The sequence below is a fragment of the Priapulus caudatus genome, unplaced genomic scaffold (assembly GCF_000485595.1).
Source record: "Priapulus caudatus unplaced genomic scaffold, Priapulus_caudatus-5.0.1 Scaffold419, whole genome shotgun sequence".
NCBI lineage: Eukaryota > Metazoa > Priapulida > Priapulimorpha > Priapulimorphida > Priapulidae > Priapulus > Priapulus caudatus.
The window spans coordinates 36,904-43,698 of NW_014577480.1; the positions used below are offsets into that span (position 1 = coordinate 36,904).

The 6,795-nt window shown below is 44.7% G+C and overlaps 1 long non-coding RNA gene across 3 annotated transcripts in view; it reads left to right on the forward strand.

The window, feature by feature from the left end:
- Positions 1-291: 291 nt before the first annotated feature.
- LOC106810211 overlaps positions 292-6,795 on the forward strand; it is a 7,406-nt gene continuing 902 nt past the window's right edge. The window contains exons 1-6 of one of the 3 annotated variants that reach the window (XR_001393975.1): positions 292-422; positions 1,218-1,252; positions 1,839-1,887; positions 2,126-2,201; positions 2,693-2,737; positions 3,259-3,307. This is a non-coding gene — a long non-coding RNA (uncharacterized LOC106810211). Of the gene's footprint in view, positions 423-1,217; positions 1,253-1,838; positions 1,888-2,125; positions 2,202-2,692; positions 2,738-2,962; positions 3,023-3,258; positions 3,308-6,795 lie in introns of those variants that run through there. The other 2 variants (XR_001393977.1, XR_001393976.1) reach the window with 2 other exon arrangements.

Here is a 6,795-nt window from a genome sequence, read left to right on the forward strand (position 1 = left end):
AGAATGAATCACCCTGACCCATTCATCAATCTCAACAACACCTGCATACATTGTAACAAGACATGTGGATCCAGGATTCGCCTCGTCAGTCATCTGAGGACCCACAGACATCCATAGCCTTCCCATGGGCGACAATCATCCTCGAACTCGAGGGATTGCCGATAATAATATGTATTTAAATATGACATCGTGGCGCCATCTCTCGGCGGAAATAATTTAACAGTTCGTATATCTAAATTACCTACTCCAGTACCTGTAATTTATACCGGTTTGGCACGCCCTGACGGGTTTCTCTCTCGCGAGATCTCACTAAGGAGCGACGTGTGACTTGGGCAGCACTATTAAGAACAAGCTCTCCTGTGTGTTGGTTTGTCTGCTTCTAATTTCCCAGCTACGACAGCAGACACGTCATCGCAAACAGTGTAAGTTCTAACATAGATATCATACGTATTATCACGTATTTATTATAAATATATAAATATACTGTGTATATACCTGATATTCAGAATTCGTCTACTGACGCTGAGCCAGTTAAAGAAATGCCACGTCACCATAACGGGTTCGGGCATTGTCAGAGCAAGCATTCACCCAAGCGCGTTCTGATATTGCGTATATATTTATTTGTTGGTTTAATGACCGTGCATTGGCGACAATGAGAACATGAGCTAACAAGCTACCCATCAGTGGCGTATCCAGCATAGGGTGGAGCCGGCGTACGCCCCCCCCTCACGAAAAAAATCAATAAAACCTACTTGCAACTTACTACTTACTATAGTAAACTAACATCAGGTGTGTACGTTTTCTGGAAAGTCATAAAAAGTGTTTTTAAATCCTAAATTGTAGGGTTGAGTCTTCGGTTGAGATAGTGTCATCAGACATCAGAATATGGCCCACAGTATGCCTCAGATTGCAGGAAAATGGCTTAAATATTTCAAAATTTTCTGGGGGAACATGTCCCCACACCCCCCTAGCGCTGGCGTGCCTACGGCAAACGGGGCTGCCGAAGCAGCCCAGGTACATTTCGCCCCCTGTTTATCAATTACTGGACACGCCACTGCCCATCACTAGTGAAATTACGATATAGCATATATAGTTTTATTGTGGTAACACAGCGTGAACTCTTGTATACTTTGTTCTAGAGTAAACATCTTTAGAGCAATCTTCATTATTGTTGTTAACGTTGATTTTAACATCGGTTTTTACTTCTACGCATATAGGTGACAATACATTGCCCTTCGCGTTATGTTTGCAGGTAAGTTTACTTAATGTTACAAAATATAATAATGAATGTTTAATTAGCACATGCAACGTACGATGTTTGAAATACGGTGTCGTCATGTGCACAATTCGTTGCCATAAGCACGCACGCTCAGTTCTATTTTTGTTAATTTATAGATAATTAGCGGTTGTACGCGTATGACGGTAGTGTAGTAGTGTTCGTTTACGTAGCGGTATAGCTGATACTCGCATTTCTGTGGCACTTGTCGAAGTGCAAAGACAAACGTAAAGCTACGCTGACAATGTAATACCATGCAATTAAGGAGATGTTAATTAATAAATTAACGCGATGATTTGGTTATAAATGACGGTCGTCGTTTAAATGTCAAACGTAAATGTGTGTCATTTTGTTGTAAGTATATTATGCGCGTGTTAGACAGTACAGTATTTAGTGTTTGTGTGCGTGCGTGCGTGCGTGCGTGCGCGCGTGCGTGTTATTTTCACTGGATACTACATGTGGATGTAATGTGTATTAAATGTAGTAGAGAAGCCATTTTCGTCACGTGATTGCTGAAGCTTCGAATTCGTATGTTGAAGCTGTCTGTGATTTTATATTTTAGGTTATTTCGGTTGCACACACACACCGCATTTGTGGGCCGAATGATGTGTGTAAGTATTAATAGTAGCAATCAAGTAAATGGTGCATGTGAAAGTTTTATCAAAATTTTATAGTTTATATTTTATATTAAAATTGTTAAATATCTTAGTTACTTTATATGTGTATTAGTTTACGATTAGATAATTAAAATATTGATATAATAATTGATTGTATATTGATATATATATATGAAGAATTATTAATCTTAGAGATAATATACTAATACGGATGTGTTTATTTATACATTAGACTTGATTTCGACATTTCCATGGAGAATTACTGACTGGCCACTACTCTCCGATTAAATGAACTGCTAAGAACAAAGGTATTTATTCATTTACTAGTTTCTGTGTCACATAACATCCTGCAATTGGATATAATAGATATATCATTGATTATATATTAATATATATAGACTATTATTATTAGAAATAGTGTACTAATTAATAGGCTTATTTTTATATTACTTATTCATACATTAAAAATTATGAAAAAGTTATAATCAATTTTTTTAATTCTATAAATAACGAAGACTTTGAATATGGTAAATTTTGTTATCCACATTTTTCCATGCTGGTTACTGTTAGTATAAATTTAGTGTTTGCGTGCGTGCGTGCGTGCGTGCGTGATTGCGTGCGTGAGTGCGTGCGTGCGTGTTATTTTCACTGGATACTACATACGGATGTGATGTGTATAATAAAGAAGTAATTTTGGTCCCGTTACTGCTGAAGCTGTGAATTCGTGTGTGTTGAATCTGACATCGTATTTTTCGAGCAGCCATTATCTCACAACGTTTTCTGTGATTTTATGTTTAAGGTTATTTTGGTTGCGCACACACCGCATTTGTGGGCTGAACGATGTGTAAGTATTAATAGTAGCAATAAGGATAATGATGCATGTGAAAGTTTTATCCGAATTTTGTAGTTTATATTTTATATTAGAATTATTAAATATCCTAGTTACTTTATATGTGTATTAGTTTACGTCAGGACAGCAGAATCCTGCATTAGCAGTATAAATAAATAAATAAATAAATAAATAAATAAATAAATAAATACATAAATAATGTTTATATACTCTCATCAGGTAAATGTTTGATGACTCATAATGCCTCAGACGGCAGTTCTCTGATTCAAGGAACTGCTAGAGTATAGGTATTTGTTCATTTACTAGTTTCCGCATCACATAACACCCTGAGATTGGATATAATTGATATCTTAATAATTCATTATATATTATATATAATATTATATGTATTTAAATTATTGATAATTAACATATTGATATAATAGTTGATTATATATTAATATAAATCAATAATTATTAGTCTTAGAGATAATATACTAATATGGAATGGCGGGATGTGTTTATTTATACATTAGATTTGATTTCGACATTTCCATGGAGAATCACTGACGGGCCACCACTCTCCGATTAAAATAACTGCTAAGAACAAAGGTATTTGTTTATTTACTAGTTTCCGCATCACATAACACCCTGAAATTCGATATAATTGATATATTAATATATTGATTAATTATATATTATTGTATATGAATTAATATAATATATATAATACTATATATATAAATGATTGTAGTATAGACGCCCGGCAGCGAGCCATAAAGGTGCGCTCTGCCATGCAAATTGCTCTTTTTTATGAGCGCCGAACATCAAGCGATTTGCCGACGCAAGGTTGTTTATAAAATCGACTTGTTTTTGGAATGGCAACCTTAGGATTTTATGGTGCCGTCGCGAAATGGAACGCGTGACGTGTCGCGACACACACTCGGGTCTCCTCTTTCAGCCACGTCGGTTCTCTTTTCTCCGTCACCTACGTCTTCCATTTTTCTGGTATCTGTTCCTTCTCCCACGCTCTATCTCTCAGGATCTCTGTCTCCGAAGCCGTACCCCGCCGAGTGATTCCGGGTATCGATAACGTCTACACACTAAGGTAATCTTCTACGCTTGTACGCGACACGCGCGCGCAGAGGCGACATACGAGTCGGCTCTCTAGCTATACATAGGTATAAATTGTACGTGATACGCGGCGCTGCCTGCTACACATATTGTACGCACAGTAGTTATATAGGTAGTGGTTCTTTATTAATATAAGTACGTCGGGTGCGTCTGCAATTCTGTGTTCTTGTTATTCATCGGCGTTACTGTCAACTACCGTCGGAGGAAACCCTCCCTTAGCCGGACCGAGGACCTGGGTAGAGGGAGGTAACGATCTCGCCTCGTTACAGTGGTGCGTGACAGCGGTTCGGCGCGGTAGTTGATGATTACGTTTATTTCATAGGGGAATTCGCGACAGATTCCTTGTCATTTATCGTGCTTTTTCTTATATACGTTTCTGCTTTAAGTTAAATTCACCATCAAAGTCCGCCCTCGCCGCAACGCAGAAGTGAGTACGCCAGTTTCGACTTTCCGCCGAGGATGTACACGTGAGTGCGACGACATATCTTGTCTCTATAGTTACGGTGTGCTCTTATCTTATCTTATCTTATCTTATCTTATCTTATCTTATCGTTAATCTTATCGTATTTTAAATCCGTTCGCACGCGCGCTCGCGATTGTCGCCTCACAACAGAGGTGACGCGCTACTGCGTAATTTACCGTTTTGTTTTTTATCTCGTTCGCTATCACTATACACTACGCGCGTACCGCTCTCTCTCCCTTCCTCACCGATCGTATACATTCTACTCCCTCCTTCCGCCATTTCCTTCGCTATCACTTTCCTTTTCCCCCCACCTCTTTCTTCCGCGCAATTTATATAATTTTTCGTCAATCGTACATCGTATTTCAGCCTATGCGTGCATTTTTCCTGCCACGTCGCACATCGCTGCCACGTCACGCCACACCTAGAAAACGTGTTTTTCCTCCTTCCCCCTTTGTCTCTCCTCTCCCCTTGTGCGCGTGCCATCGCTCGCTTCACTGCGCTCGCTGCCTGTCGCCGCGTTGTCGTCGCTGGGCATACGCTGCGTGTCATTGACCCTTGTCCGTACTCCGTGTTCTTTTTGACTTGTACCGTTCCGCACGGCCGCATCTCTCTCCCGCTCTCGTGCTCACTCACTTTTCCCCCTCACTCACTTTTCCCCCTTCACTCTTCCCCCCCTTCACTCCTATTCCCCCCTTCACTCCTTTTCCCCCCTTCACTTTTTTTCCCCCCTCTACTCTTTCCCACCTCACTCTTTCCCCCCCCCTCACTCTTCCCCCCCCTAACTCTCGCACGGTTCCTCCCGCACGCCTCATCCGAGGCTCCAGTGCTAGTCCTACGCTCAGGGCGAGGAGGAGGACTCTCGCACGCCACCGTCGCCGCACATTCCTAAGCCGCTCGACCATCCCCTGCAGACGGGCGACGATGCGGAAGGCGTCGAAATGGTGACGCTTCGTCGTTACCACTAACATTATTATAGGTTTAGAGCATACCGTAGCTATAGTACGCGTCGCACGCTCGTGTCACGGAGACCTAGGAGTCTCGCGCGTCTCGGTAGCTCCTGTAGTTGCGGTGATGGTATGCCGCTATATAGGCATCTATATATATCTATTACCGCGCGTATATACGCTAGTCGAGGCACGCATGCCGCCTTTAAATCAGCGTTTCACGCCCTGTGAGGCGCGCTATTCCTTTTTCTGTTTTATTTATCCGTTCTACATCACCGTCTCCACCCAGCAACATGGAAATGGCATACTCCATCCTGTCGGCGTGCCTGCCGTGGGCGCAGTACCCCGCGTGCATGAGGACGCCGCTGCAGCCGCCCGTGCCGACCGCGCCGCCGACCGCACCGCTGGCGATCACGGCGCCACCGCAAGCAACCACGCCGCGGGAGGGGTCGTCGGCCCTCGCCGACCCCGTCCGACCCCGTCCGTCCGGCCGTCCGTCCGGCCGTACCGTCGCCACCTCCACCGACGATCTGGACGTCGTCATCCTGGCCGACCACCGCATCAACTGGTTCGTCGGGGGTGGCTTCCGGGACCAGCCCTACCTGCCCACCAGGGAATGGGTCGAGGACGGCACGGACTGGGACGACAGCGGCGACGACGACGACAGCGGCGACGACGACGACAGCGGCGACGACGACGACAGCGACGGCGGCGATGACCCCGAGGCCGCCTGGGAGGACGTCGGCCCCTGGGAGGACGCCAGCGACGAGGAACGCTGGTCCCTCCCCGGCGACGACGAGCCACCTTGCCGCGTCCCCGACGACGATTGGCCGCGGATGTTCCCGCATCTCTTCGCCGAGGAGCTCCCCGCTGCAAGGCCCCAATCGAACGGCGACGACGACGGCGACGACGACGCGGCCGCATGGCGGCACATCGGATACAAGTGGGCCGTCGCCGCCAGGGACGACCAGTTTGGTCCGAACCCGGCGACGACGAGTTCCGCTCCCGCGCCAACAACGACGACGACTGGCATCGGTTGTGGCCGGAGCTGTTCCCGGAGGCGTAATGTCCTGATCGGCCGGACATTACGCGCCCGTGTCGCGTCTCACCGGCGCTGTGATTTACTGTTCCATCTAAAATTGTTTTTCTGTGTTTTGTCGCGCGCTTTTCACAGCTATTTTATGCGTCATGCGGGTATTTTTATACGGGTATTTTTATACGGGTATTTCGTGCGGGTATTTTATGCGTCATGCGGGTATTTTATACGGGTATTTCGTGCGGGTATTTTATACGGCAATTTTTTTTTATATACGGGTATTTTAAACGGGTATTTCAGAACACGTATGTTCACGCGTTTTCCTTTTTATTATTATTATGATTATCAGTATGCGTCGCGTATTCGTTTTGCGCACGACCGTCTCGTCGCGTGTCCACCGCCTCGGCGCCAGTTTCTCTTTCGCTAACGTTACGTTGCACCATCACCGTTTTCTTTTGGCGTTTGGTGATGCTGCAACCGTGCCTCGCCACTATTT